Genomic DNA, 8,761 nt, shown 5'->3' with positions numbered 1-8,761 from the left:
TCATGTTTTCATGTTTTAACTCTCCCAAGGTCGCTCAGCTGCAAATTTAATTATGTCTCAGCTCTTATTAACTGGCACATTTAAAAAAGTTGGATCGTAGTAATGAAATTTTTTTAGGACAGTTATCACACACACATATTCATACAGGCCACGCCCCCGTTGTCTTCAGGTTGAATGATCAAGATTATTATCCAATAATAACAGTAAAGAGTAAAAATACAATGATTGTCCTGACGGGGGCGCTGTGTTCACAGGTTTAATAAAGGCAGGAAACAGTCGACCTCACACATTGTGGGTGTTTTGCGGGCCGAAGGGAGTGCAGCGTTGCGTTTGGTGCAATTTGGACACACGACACATTCAGAATTAATAAACTTTAAATAAACTACAGTAGAGCGTGAGCCTCTCTGCTCTGCAACAGCGTACGCTCACAGGGGCGGGGCTTATTGCATCTAATGTGGTAGTGAGTTGTTGAAACAGAATTATCGTCATCTCGCAGGTTTGACGTACATGTTAGTAATGGTTTGTGGTTCTCTGTGTACAATTGTTTATTATTTTGTTCATTTGCATGTTGAAGTTTACTTACTATTTGTCTTGTCTCTTATCATAGTTCTTAGTCCTGCGTTTTAGTTCATGTCCTAGTGTTACTCCTGGAGCCTGCACCATGAAGCGAGTTCAAAAACTTCTCCTCCCTTCAAAAATGAGATTAAATTATTTAACACACTCAAAAGTGTTCCAGACGTTGTTCTAAATTAACTTCATGAAGCAATCAAACGAAAAATCCATTGATGCCATTAAATGTGCTCAAGTAGTGGCTCAGAGACTGAATCTCAACATCTAGGCTGCTGAAAACTCACCTCATTACCTGCGCCAACATCGCAAAAGGTGACCAGTCTCTGTAGTAGACCTATAAGCTACTAACCTAAAATAAATAGCCTACGTTTCTATTATAATTTAGGATTTCAATATCCCTACAGGCTGTGTGAAATGGACATGGATGGACTGCTGGATACGCCCCCGCCAGTCCATCGCAGAGCCACACATAGACCGTCACACTCACACCTAAGGTCACCAATCAACCTAACCTGTCTTTGGACGGTGGGTGGAAGCTGAAGAGAACCCACGCAGACACGGGGAGAACATGCAAACTCCACACAGAAAGGCCTGGCCAAACTGAACCTGCAACTTTCTGGCTGTGAGGCGACGGCGCTAACCACTGCACCACCGTGCTGCCCCTTGTGGAGCACGTAAAAAATATAAAACTCATTTCAGCGCAGCGTTTGGTTGTTATTAGTTTCTGTCTGCTCCCCCTGTGATCACTGGGCCCTGCCTGTCCTCTCCTTGTGTCTCGATCCTTAGTCCTATGTCTCCATGTTAGTGTAGTCCTGTTTGATCCGGTCTCTGTTCCCTGCCCCGGTTTTGTTCTGTTACGCAGTTGTTCCCTGTTTTCTGTTTTACTTTGGTAACTCTATCCTTGTGTGTACTTCCTGTTTTACTTTGTATTGTTCAGTTCTTATGTGTCCTTGTCTGGCTTTGTTTCCGGTTGTTTGATTACCTGATGTGTTCCAGCTGTGCTTCCCTCCCTGCTCGTTTGCCTGTGTGTTTAAGCCTTCAGTTCTGTTCAGTCTTTGCGACGTCTAATGTTGTGTGTCCAGCTGTGCCTCGCGCTGTGTATTTTTTAGGATTTACTTCCTGTTACCTTGGATTAACTGTTATGTTGGATTTACCTCCTGTTACCTTGGATTAACTGTTATGTTGGATTTACCTCCTGTTACCTTGGATTAACTGGTTTGTTGGATTTACTTCACCTTCTGGATTCAGCTTTCTTTGGACTCTTTGCCTTGTGCGCTATGGAAGCCTGTGCAGTTAAGTTTTTGTTTAAATAAATATTTTGTTGAACTGGATCCTCCTGCCTGTGTCTGCCTGCATTTGGGTCCACACCTAAGACTGCACTCAGCCTGTCCCATAACAGTACGTTAGAAACAAATGTGTTGACACGGAGCATAAATGTCACAAAGTCAGACTTTATTTCGGCTTTGTACACGAGGTTTTTCTCAATATGGACACAAAGACTGAACTCTTGGAAGACCGAACTTTGGTGAGTTGGACGGGAGGAGGCTCAGTTTGTAGCTGGAACAACAGCATCCTGTACGACACGATGTAAAAAGTGAATAAAGTCCAGTTTAAGAACGATTTTGTCATTTATACGGAAGTACATTAGGTTTTGCTGCGAGGGCTGATGTGTTCTTACAGCTAGTCCTGCTGGCTGGATCACAAAAAGGTATTTCCCAATAAATACACTACAAAAGCTTGAATTCACATCTTGTATAAGGTGGTCATATGCTCATTTCCAGGTTCATCATATTATTTAGGGGTTATACCAGAGAAGGTTTATTCCATATTTCTGTCAGACTGCACATTGCTGCAGCTCCTCTGTGTGTTGAACGCTCTGTTTTAGCTACCGAGTGAAGCATCTCACTTCTATTAGATCTTTGTTGGGAGCTGCACATGCTCAGTACTAGGGCTGGACGATTTGACCTAAAATCAAAATTACGATTAATTGAACATTTCACCTCTAACGATTGTGTTTTTTTTTTCACCCTCATATTTCACTGACAAGGTTCGTACTGTAAATGTGCTCAGCTATTAAAGCTGCGTTAATTTATTCACAGACTTCACAAATCCATTTTCTAAATGTTAATAAGGTGATGTTTGCACATTACATCATCGCCGCTGCTGAATTCTGACTAAACTTTCACTCTAATATTTAATATCTCTGTGGAACAAATGATTTTCACCCGCACGCTGTGTGAGCACGGTAAATCACGCTTTGCTAGCTTCCTCTCCTCATTCAAAGGACGTCTTCGTGACAGCTGCTGTTCTGAGAGCAGCGGAGGTCTTTTAACTGCAGTGCAATGCGTTTGCGTAGCGAGCGAGCGGACGAGCAGGTGTGGAGCTAGCTAGCTTAGCTAGGGGCATCTGTAATTCACGTTAACTGTAACTTTGTCCAGCGAACAACAGTCTTAAAACTAAATGTGCTCACCAGAGAAAGTGAACAGGCGACTCCTAATAAGCTTTTTCAACTGGTTAAATTCACACAGTGCCGTGGTTACGAGTCACCTCTAGCCTGATTGACAGGTCGCCATGGTAATGACTTGTTAATCATAGATAACCCTGCCCTGAAACATACTCTGCTTTATGGTCTATTTTAAAATAAACAGGACCATAATTTACTAAATGAACATCATGCTGTGTTGAAGAAGACTTGAAACTAGCGACTGAGACCAGAAACTCATCAGGAAAGTGTTTACTGAGGGAATAAATCAGCTGACAAGTAGAAACATTTTGCCATTATTTCTAATGGAGCTGGACTTCTTTTTTGCCCCCTGCTGGATTTTCAATAGAATGCAGGTTTCAGATCGCTGACCGGAAGCTTCGCCCTTGATGAACACACACACGATATGAACGGGATTAAATAACCGAAATAATAATAATAATAATTACGTCGGTTAGTCTCCGAGTTTCAGTTTCGATTACTTTTCAATTAATCTTCCTCAGTACCTATTTAAGGACTATTAGCCAATCAGAAGCAGAGGAAGGTGGGTCCTGACAAGCCTTTGACCAAAGCTTCTGTTCAGCTGTACATGTTCTGGAATCAGCTTCAGAACCAAGAGTTTCAGAGAGGGGAGTTATTAATCTGTAACACATTTCTAACACCTGAGGTTAGTGAAGGAAACAGCTGTGTTCAGTGCAGGAGCAGAGTTTTCTGTGGGAGATGGGAACTCCCTTTGTGCTTCTTCACTTTGTAAACTTGTTACGAGCGCAAAAAAGATTTATAACTCAATAGAAAAAAACAAAAAGCAGGATATGACCTCTTTAACACTTTACGGAGGCGTCGGTCAGGGAGCTGCAGAGGTCAGACTCTTCTCACCTGCTGACGTTCTGCTGGATGGATCTCATGAACAAGCAGAATCAGAAACACGTCGAAGACAGTTCAGCGTGTTTGATTTCAGATTACTGTCAGCTAATTAACACTAACGCCGCTAATCAGAGCGCCGCTGTTTGCTCTGTGAGATCAGAGAGCTGCGTGATTAAAGGAGTAATCCAGAGAAGTTACCCAGAATAAACTCTGTTTGTCTTCTTCTGAGGAAACGCTGGAGGTGTCTGTCAGAAAACACACGTTCAGAGTGGAAACACCCAGCTGCACATAGTCGCACTTTATCAGTATTTCACTTCTTCAGCAGGTTCAGTGGCAACGAGCGTCACAGTGAGGACCGAAGAGTGCTTTATACGCTTTTAGACACTTCATGTTGTGCAGCTTTAAGCTAAAAACTGGGTCCTGAGTTGTTTTCAAGTTTTTCCACAGAGCTGAAGTCAGTCTCCTGCTCTCCAAAACAAGCGGAACAGCTGATTACAGCAGGTGATAAAGCTCGTTAAACATCCCGTTCCTCTGGATGCTCAGGCGACACAGACGTGATGCTGCAGCTGATCTGCAGGAAATGTTTTAATAACCTTCCAAACTGTCGCAATTTTGTTTTTGTGTTGCTTTCTCTCAAACTTTATCGTGTGTCTCTTCATTTTACTCCCACATAAAAAAATCAGTTTTTAATGGTCAAGCACTGCACTTGTAGTTTTTAATCATATTCCAGTCAAATGTGATGTTCATTTATAAATGTTGCTCATGGATAGTGGTTACTAAATAATGACGTCTGTGCATCGCTGTGTACGGCGGTGGAAACGCACACAACAGTGGGCCGAAGGAACCTTTAAAGTGCAATTTATACTCCTTTGTCGAATCGACGGCGTAGCCTCTGCGTAGCTTCCTACCCTACGCCGTCGCCTAGCTTTAGTTCCTTGAAAAGAGATCTAGGGACTTAAAAGTCTTTGGGTCGATAAGCAGCTTAGCTGTGATACTTTAAGTGCACTTAGCTGGGAACACTTAGTTTTACCTAAGTAAGGTTTTGAGTGCAGGACTTAAACGGCGGACTGTGCCTCCCCAAATTTCTTGTCGTGCTTCAAAACAAGACAAAAAAGTCTTTGTTTGTTTGCGTCACATGATCAGCTGTTGCATTACCTCTGCAGCAGGTCTGGATTACATAATGTGATTCACACACACACACATCGTGCGTCATCGACATTTTCTAAATCTCCAAATTAAATCTGCAAACAAATAATTACTCGAGTCAACGAGAACAATTAATCGCGCGAGGCCTCTGAGGACTGAATCTGCATATTGGATGAGCTCATTAACATAACAGTGAGAGACGGAGCGGAGCTGCAGGAGCTGTTTAACCTCCTCACACCGACACGCACAGAAACACTCAACCATTAAACACTCATTTTCCTTCACATAAAGCGTCCATCCAACCTGCGAGTTCTTTCTATGCACCTGTTTTTATAAATGCACTTAAAGCACCAAACATGGGAACAAAATTCCAGTAAGCGTTTCCCCCTGGCTGACACGTCAGAGCTGTTCTCTTGATTAAAAGAAGATGTGATTAAAATTCATTCTGACAGCTGTTGGCAGGTGACCTTAAATTAAAACATTAACGCAAGTATTTTTATCTTGTGTGTTTCTTTTCTAATGTGAAGAGGAGTCGGATGTTAATGTAGTAAATACTGCAGTAAACCCACAGTATATGGTCCCAAATAAAAATCCACACATAAACAAATTTAAATATTAAAAAATCTGCCAAGTTCATGCACTGCTGTCAGTTAAAAAAAAATATATATATATATATTTATTGATTTTGTGATTTATTGGCTCCTGAAATGCATGTTCTGCCCTAAAGTACTAAACTTCTTTAAAACTAAATTTAAAAAATAAACAGTTTTGAAAATGTTCTGAAGTTTCCACAAAAGAAGTGGGCGAAGCCACCGTGACGTCACCTGTTGGTTTGTGGACTGACATTTTGATCCTCATTTTGTAGGGCAGTGGTCGGCAATAGGCGGCCTGCGGTCCAAAGCTGGCCCCCCAGCAATAATATCTGGCCCGTGGCCAGATTACTTTGATAACGACAAAAAAAAAAAATTATAGCAGCTGGTGCTGAAACAGATCTGAGTCATGACAGCAAGTGTTACTCACATAACCACTTCCTCTTAAGTGATTGTGTCTACAAAATAAAAGCACAAGAACATTTTCACAGCAGTACCTTATGTAGCGTTTAATTGAGAGCTTTTACTTTGAAAAGTTCTGAAGCTAAAGAGAGATCGGATTCCCCTGAATGAGAAACGCAGGAATGTCCTCTGCCTGGAGACGCTGGGGACACGAACATAAGCGTCCATAGGTTGATGTGGACCGATCGCCGGCACGCACACACACCTGCACATGCTTGATTCTGATATGTAATACGATCTCTTCACAATCAGTTTGTTGAAAAAGGAAAAAACAAGGAGAAAGTGAGGATTGAACACAACCCTCCAATCAGGAGTCATGTGCGCCACCGACTAAGCCAATCACACACACACTAAGTGTTGTGATATAAATGGTCACTTTATGATGTTCTGACCCGCCATCTAATGACTTGGAAAAAATCTGACCCAATGCCAGACTTATCTGCCGACCGCTGCTGTAAGGTGACCATATTTTGGTTTAAAAAAGGAGGATAGTGGGAGGGGCAGGAGGCAGGTGGACACGTGCAGTGGGGGGGAGCTTGGGGCCGTGGGGGATTTAAGTAATTGGTGGCACTGTGGGAATTTGTACCGCAGAGGCTCCATCCACCTGCAGGAGTAGCTACTATAAAGTAGTGATACACAAATAAAACCATTTTCTGTCTTGTTAAGGTCTGATTAGGGCTAATATTGGTGTATTCATTATAATTTTCTTTATAGTTTGCCACTGGTAGGCTATAATGTAATTTCCAGTTACAGCAGTTTTATTATGGTACATTGTTCTCATTCATTAATTCCTTTATGTCAACCTTTTTTTAATGTCCCGCCCCATTCAGGCTGTGATTGGTCAGTTCACGAAAAGTGACTTTATGCACATACTTGGATAAAAAAAAAAGGAGAGGGCAGAAGAGAAGACCGGCAGCTTGTGAGAAGTGCCAGTACGCCAAAGAGTAAAATGTGTGACGAGAAGTGAATGTAGAAAGCAGAATCATGAACATTTTGGGCGATTAAAAATCCCTGCCGGAGGTATTTTGTTCCAATAAGAAGAGAAGTCCGGGAAAGAGGATGTACGGTCGCCCTAGATTTTGTCCTTTGCAATCTTGTTTTTTTGGAACCAGACGTGACCATATTTGGATGAGCTAGCTTGGTTAGCAAGGTGCATCTGTAATTCACATTAACTGTGATATTAGCTGTGATGCTGATTTCGGCTAGCGACAAACAGGCTTACAACAAAATGTTCTTACCGGAAAAACAAACAGCCGACTCCTGATGAGCTTTTTCAGCTGCGCTGGTTAAATGTAGACAGAGCAGCGGATACGAGTCGCATCTATCCTGATTGACAGGTAGCGACTTGTCAACCCCCAGCCCCCTGCTGGCTGCTAGAGAGAACGCAGGGATCAGGTGCTACAGCATTGGCAGCATTATATTTTGGCTAATAAAAAGCTGCAGAAACCGCTTCCTGCACCGGCACAGACTGTAATCCATCACGTGCAGAGCAACATGATAATAAAGAATATTTCTTTTTCCTGTAAAGCATTTGGTTTGTTTTTTATTCCACATTTCATCACAACATCTTCTGCTTTTCAAAGCTCGTCACACTTCACCTGCCGTGAGGCGTTCATCCCAAACAACAGAAACATCCCTTTCATCAAAGCCGAGGCGGTGAAGGGAACGTCGGCGCTCCTCTGTGACAGACGGATATCAGCTGACGGATGGCCCGGCCGGTCAGAGGTCATTACCTCACGGGCTGATGGGAAACACTCAGAGTGCAGGTGGACAGAAACCTTTCCGGGTGGTGTTAGTGATGTCTACGTGGCTCCGCCTCTGCTCCGTCCTGATTGGCTCTGACAGGTTGATCAATAACCCACCGAGGATGAAGGTTAAATAAATTTGTGCTGTTGATTGGTGGCATGATGGCGTGGAGTGAGAGAGATACCAGGAGGTGAGTTCAGGTGATTCTTCACTGGTTTACCTGTTAAATTCACCTATTTGTTACCTGGATATTAAAATACTGCTAGAAGCTGCAACGACACAGCTGAATAATACAGCAGAGACTTCCTACGTGTAAAACTCACCGGTACTCAGCTGAACATATTCAGCAGTGCAGCCCAAAGTATGTGGACTGCGGTATCGACACACGACGGACACTAGAGTGGAAGAATGAAATAATTAAGAAGGGCGGCAATAAATAATAACCTGTCCGCTCAGCTCATTGGTGGATAAAACCAATGCAGAGCGTTCTTACCTGTGCTGGTGAGCAGACAGACAGACAGGTGAGCAGACAGACAGACAGAAAGACAGACAGACGGGTGAGCAGACAGACAGACAGACAGGTGAGCAGACAGGTGAGCAGACAGACAGACAGAAAGACAGACAGACGGGTGAGCAGACAGGTGAGCAGACAGACAGGTGAGCAGACAGGTGAGCAGACAGACAGACAGAAAGACAGACAGACAGGTGAGCAGACAGACAGACAGACAGACAGGTGAGCAGACAGACAGACAGGTGAGCAGACAGGTGAGCAGACAGACAGACAGGTGAGCAGACAGACAGACAGAAAGACAGACAGACAGGTGAGCAGACAGGTGAGCAGACAGACAGACAGGTGAGCAGACAGACAGACAGAAAGACAGACAGACAGGTGAGCAGACAG

General features: G+C 43.3%; 1 long non-coding RNA gene across 1 annotated transcript in view; it reads left to right on the top strand.

Annotated features, from left to right (window-relative positions):
• Positions 1–8,010, top strand: part of LOC123959507 — a 19,686-nt gene extending 11,676 nt beyond the window's left edge. The window contains exon 3 of the long non-coding RNA XR_006822319.1: positions 7,698–8,010. This is a non-coding gene — a long non-coding RNA (uncharacterized LOC123959507). The remainder of the gene's footprint in view (positions 1–7,697) is intronic.
• The last annotated feature ends 751 nt before the right edge of the window (positions 8,011–8,761 follow it).

Source organism: Micropterus dolomieu, linkage group LG20 (assembly GCF_021292245.1).
Source record: "Micropterus dolomieu isolate WLL.071019.BEF.003 ecotype Adirondacks linkage group LG20, ASM2129224v1, whole genome shotgun sequence".
Classification (NCBI taxonomy): Eukaryota; Metazoa; Chordata; class Actinopteri; order Centrarchiformes; family Centrarchidae; genus Micropterus; species Micropterus dolomieu.
The sequence above is the reverse complement of the archived record's forward strand: the minus strand, read 5'-3'. Positions and strand labels throughout refer to the sequence as shown.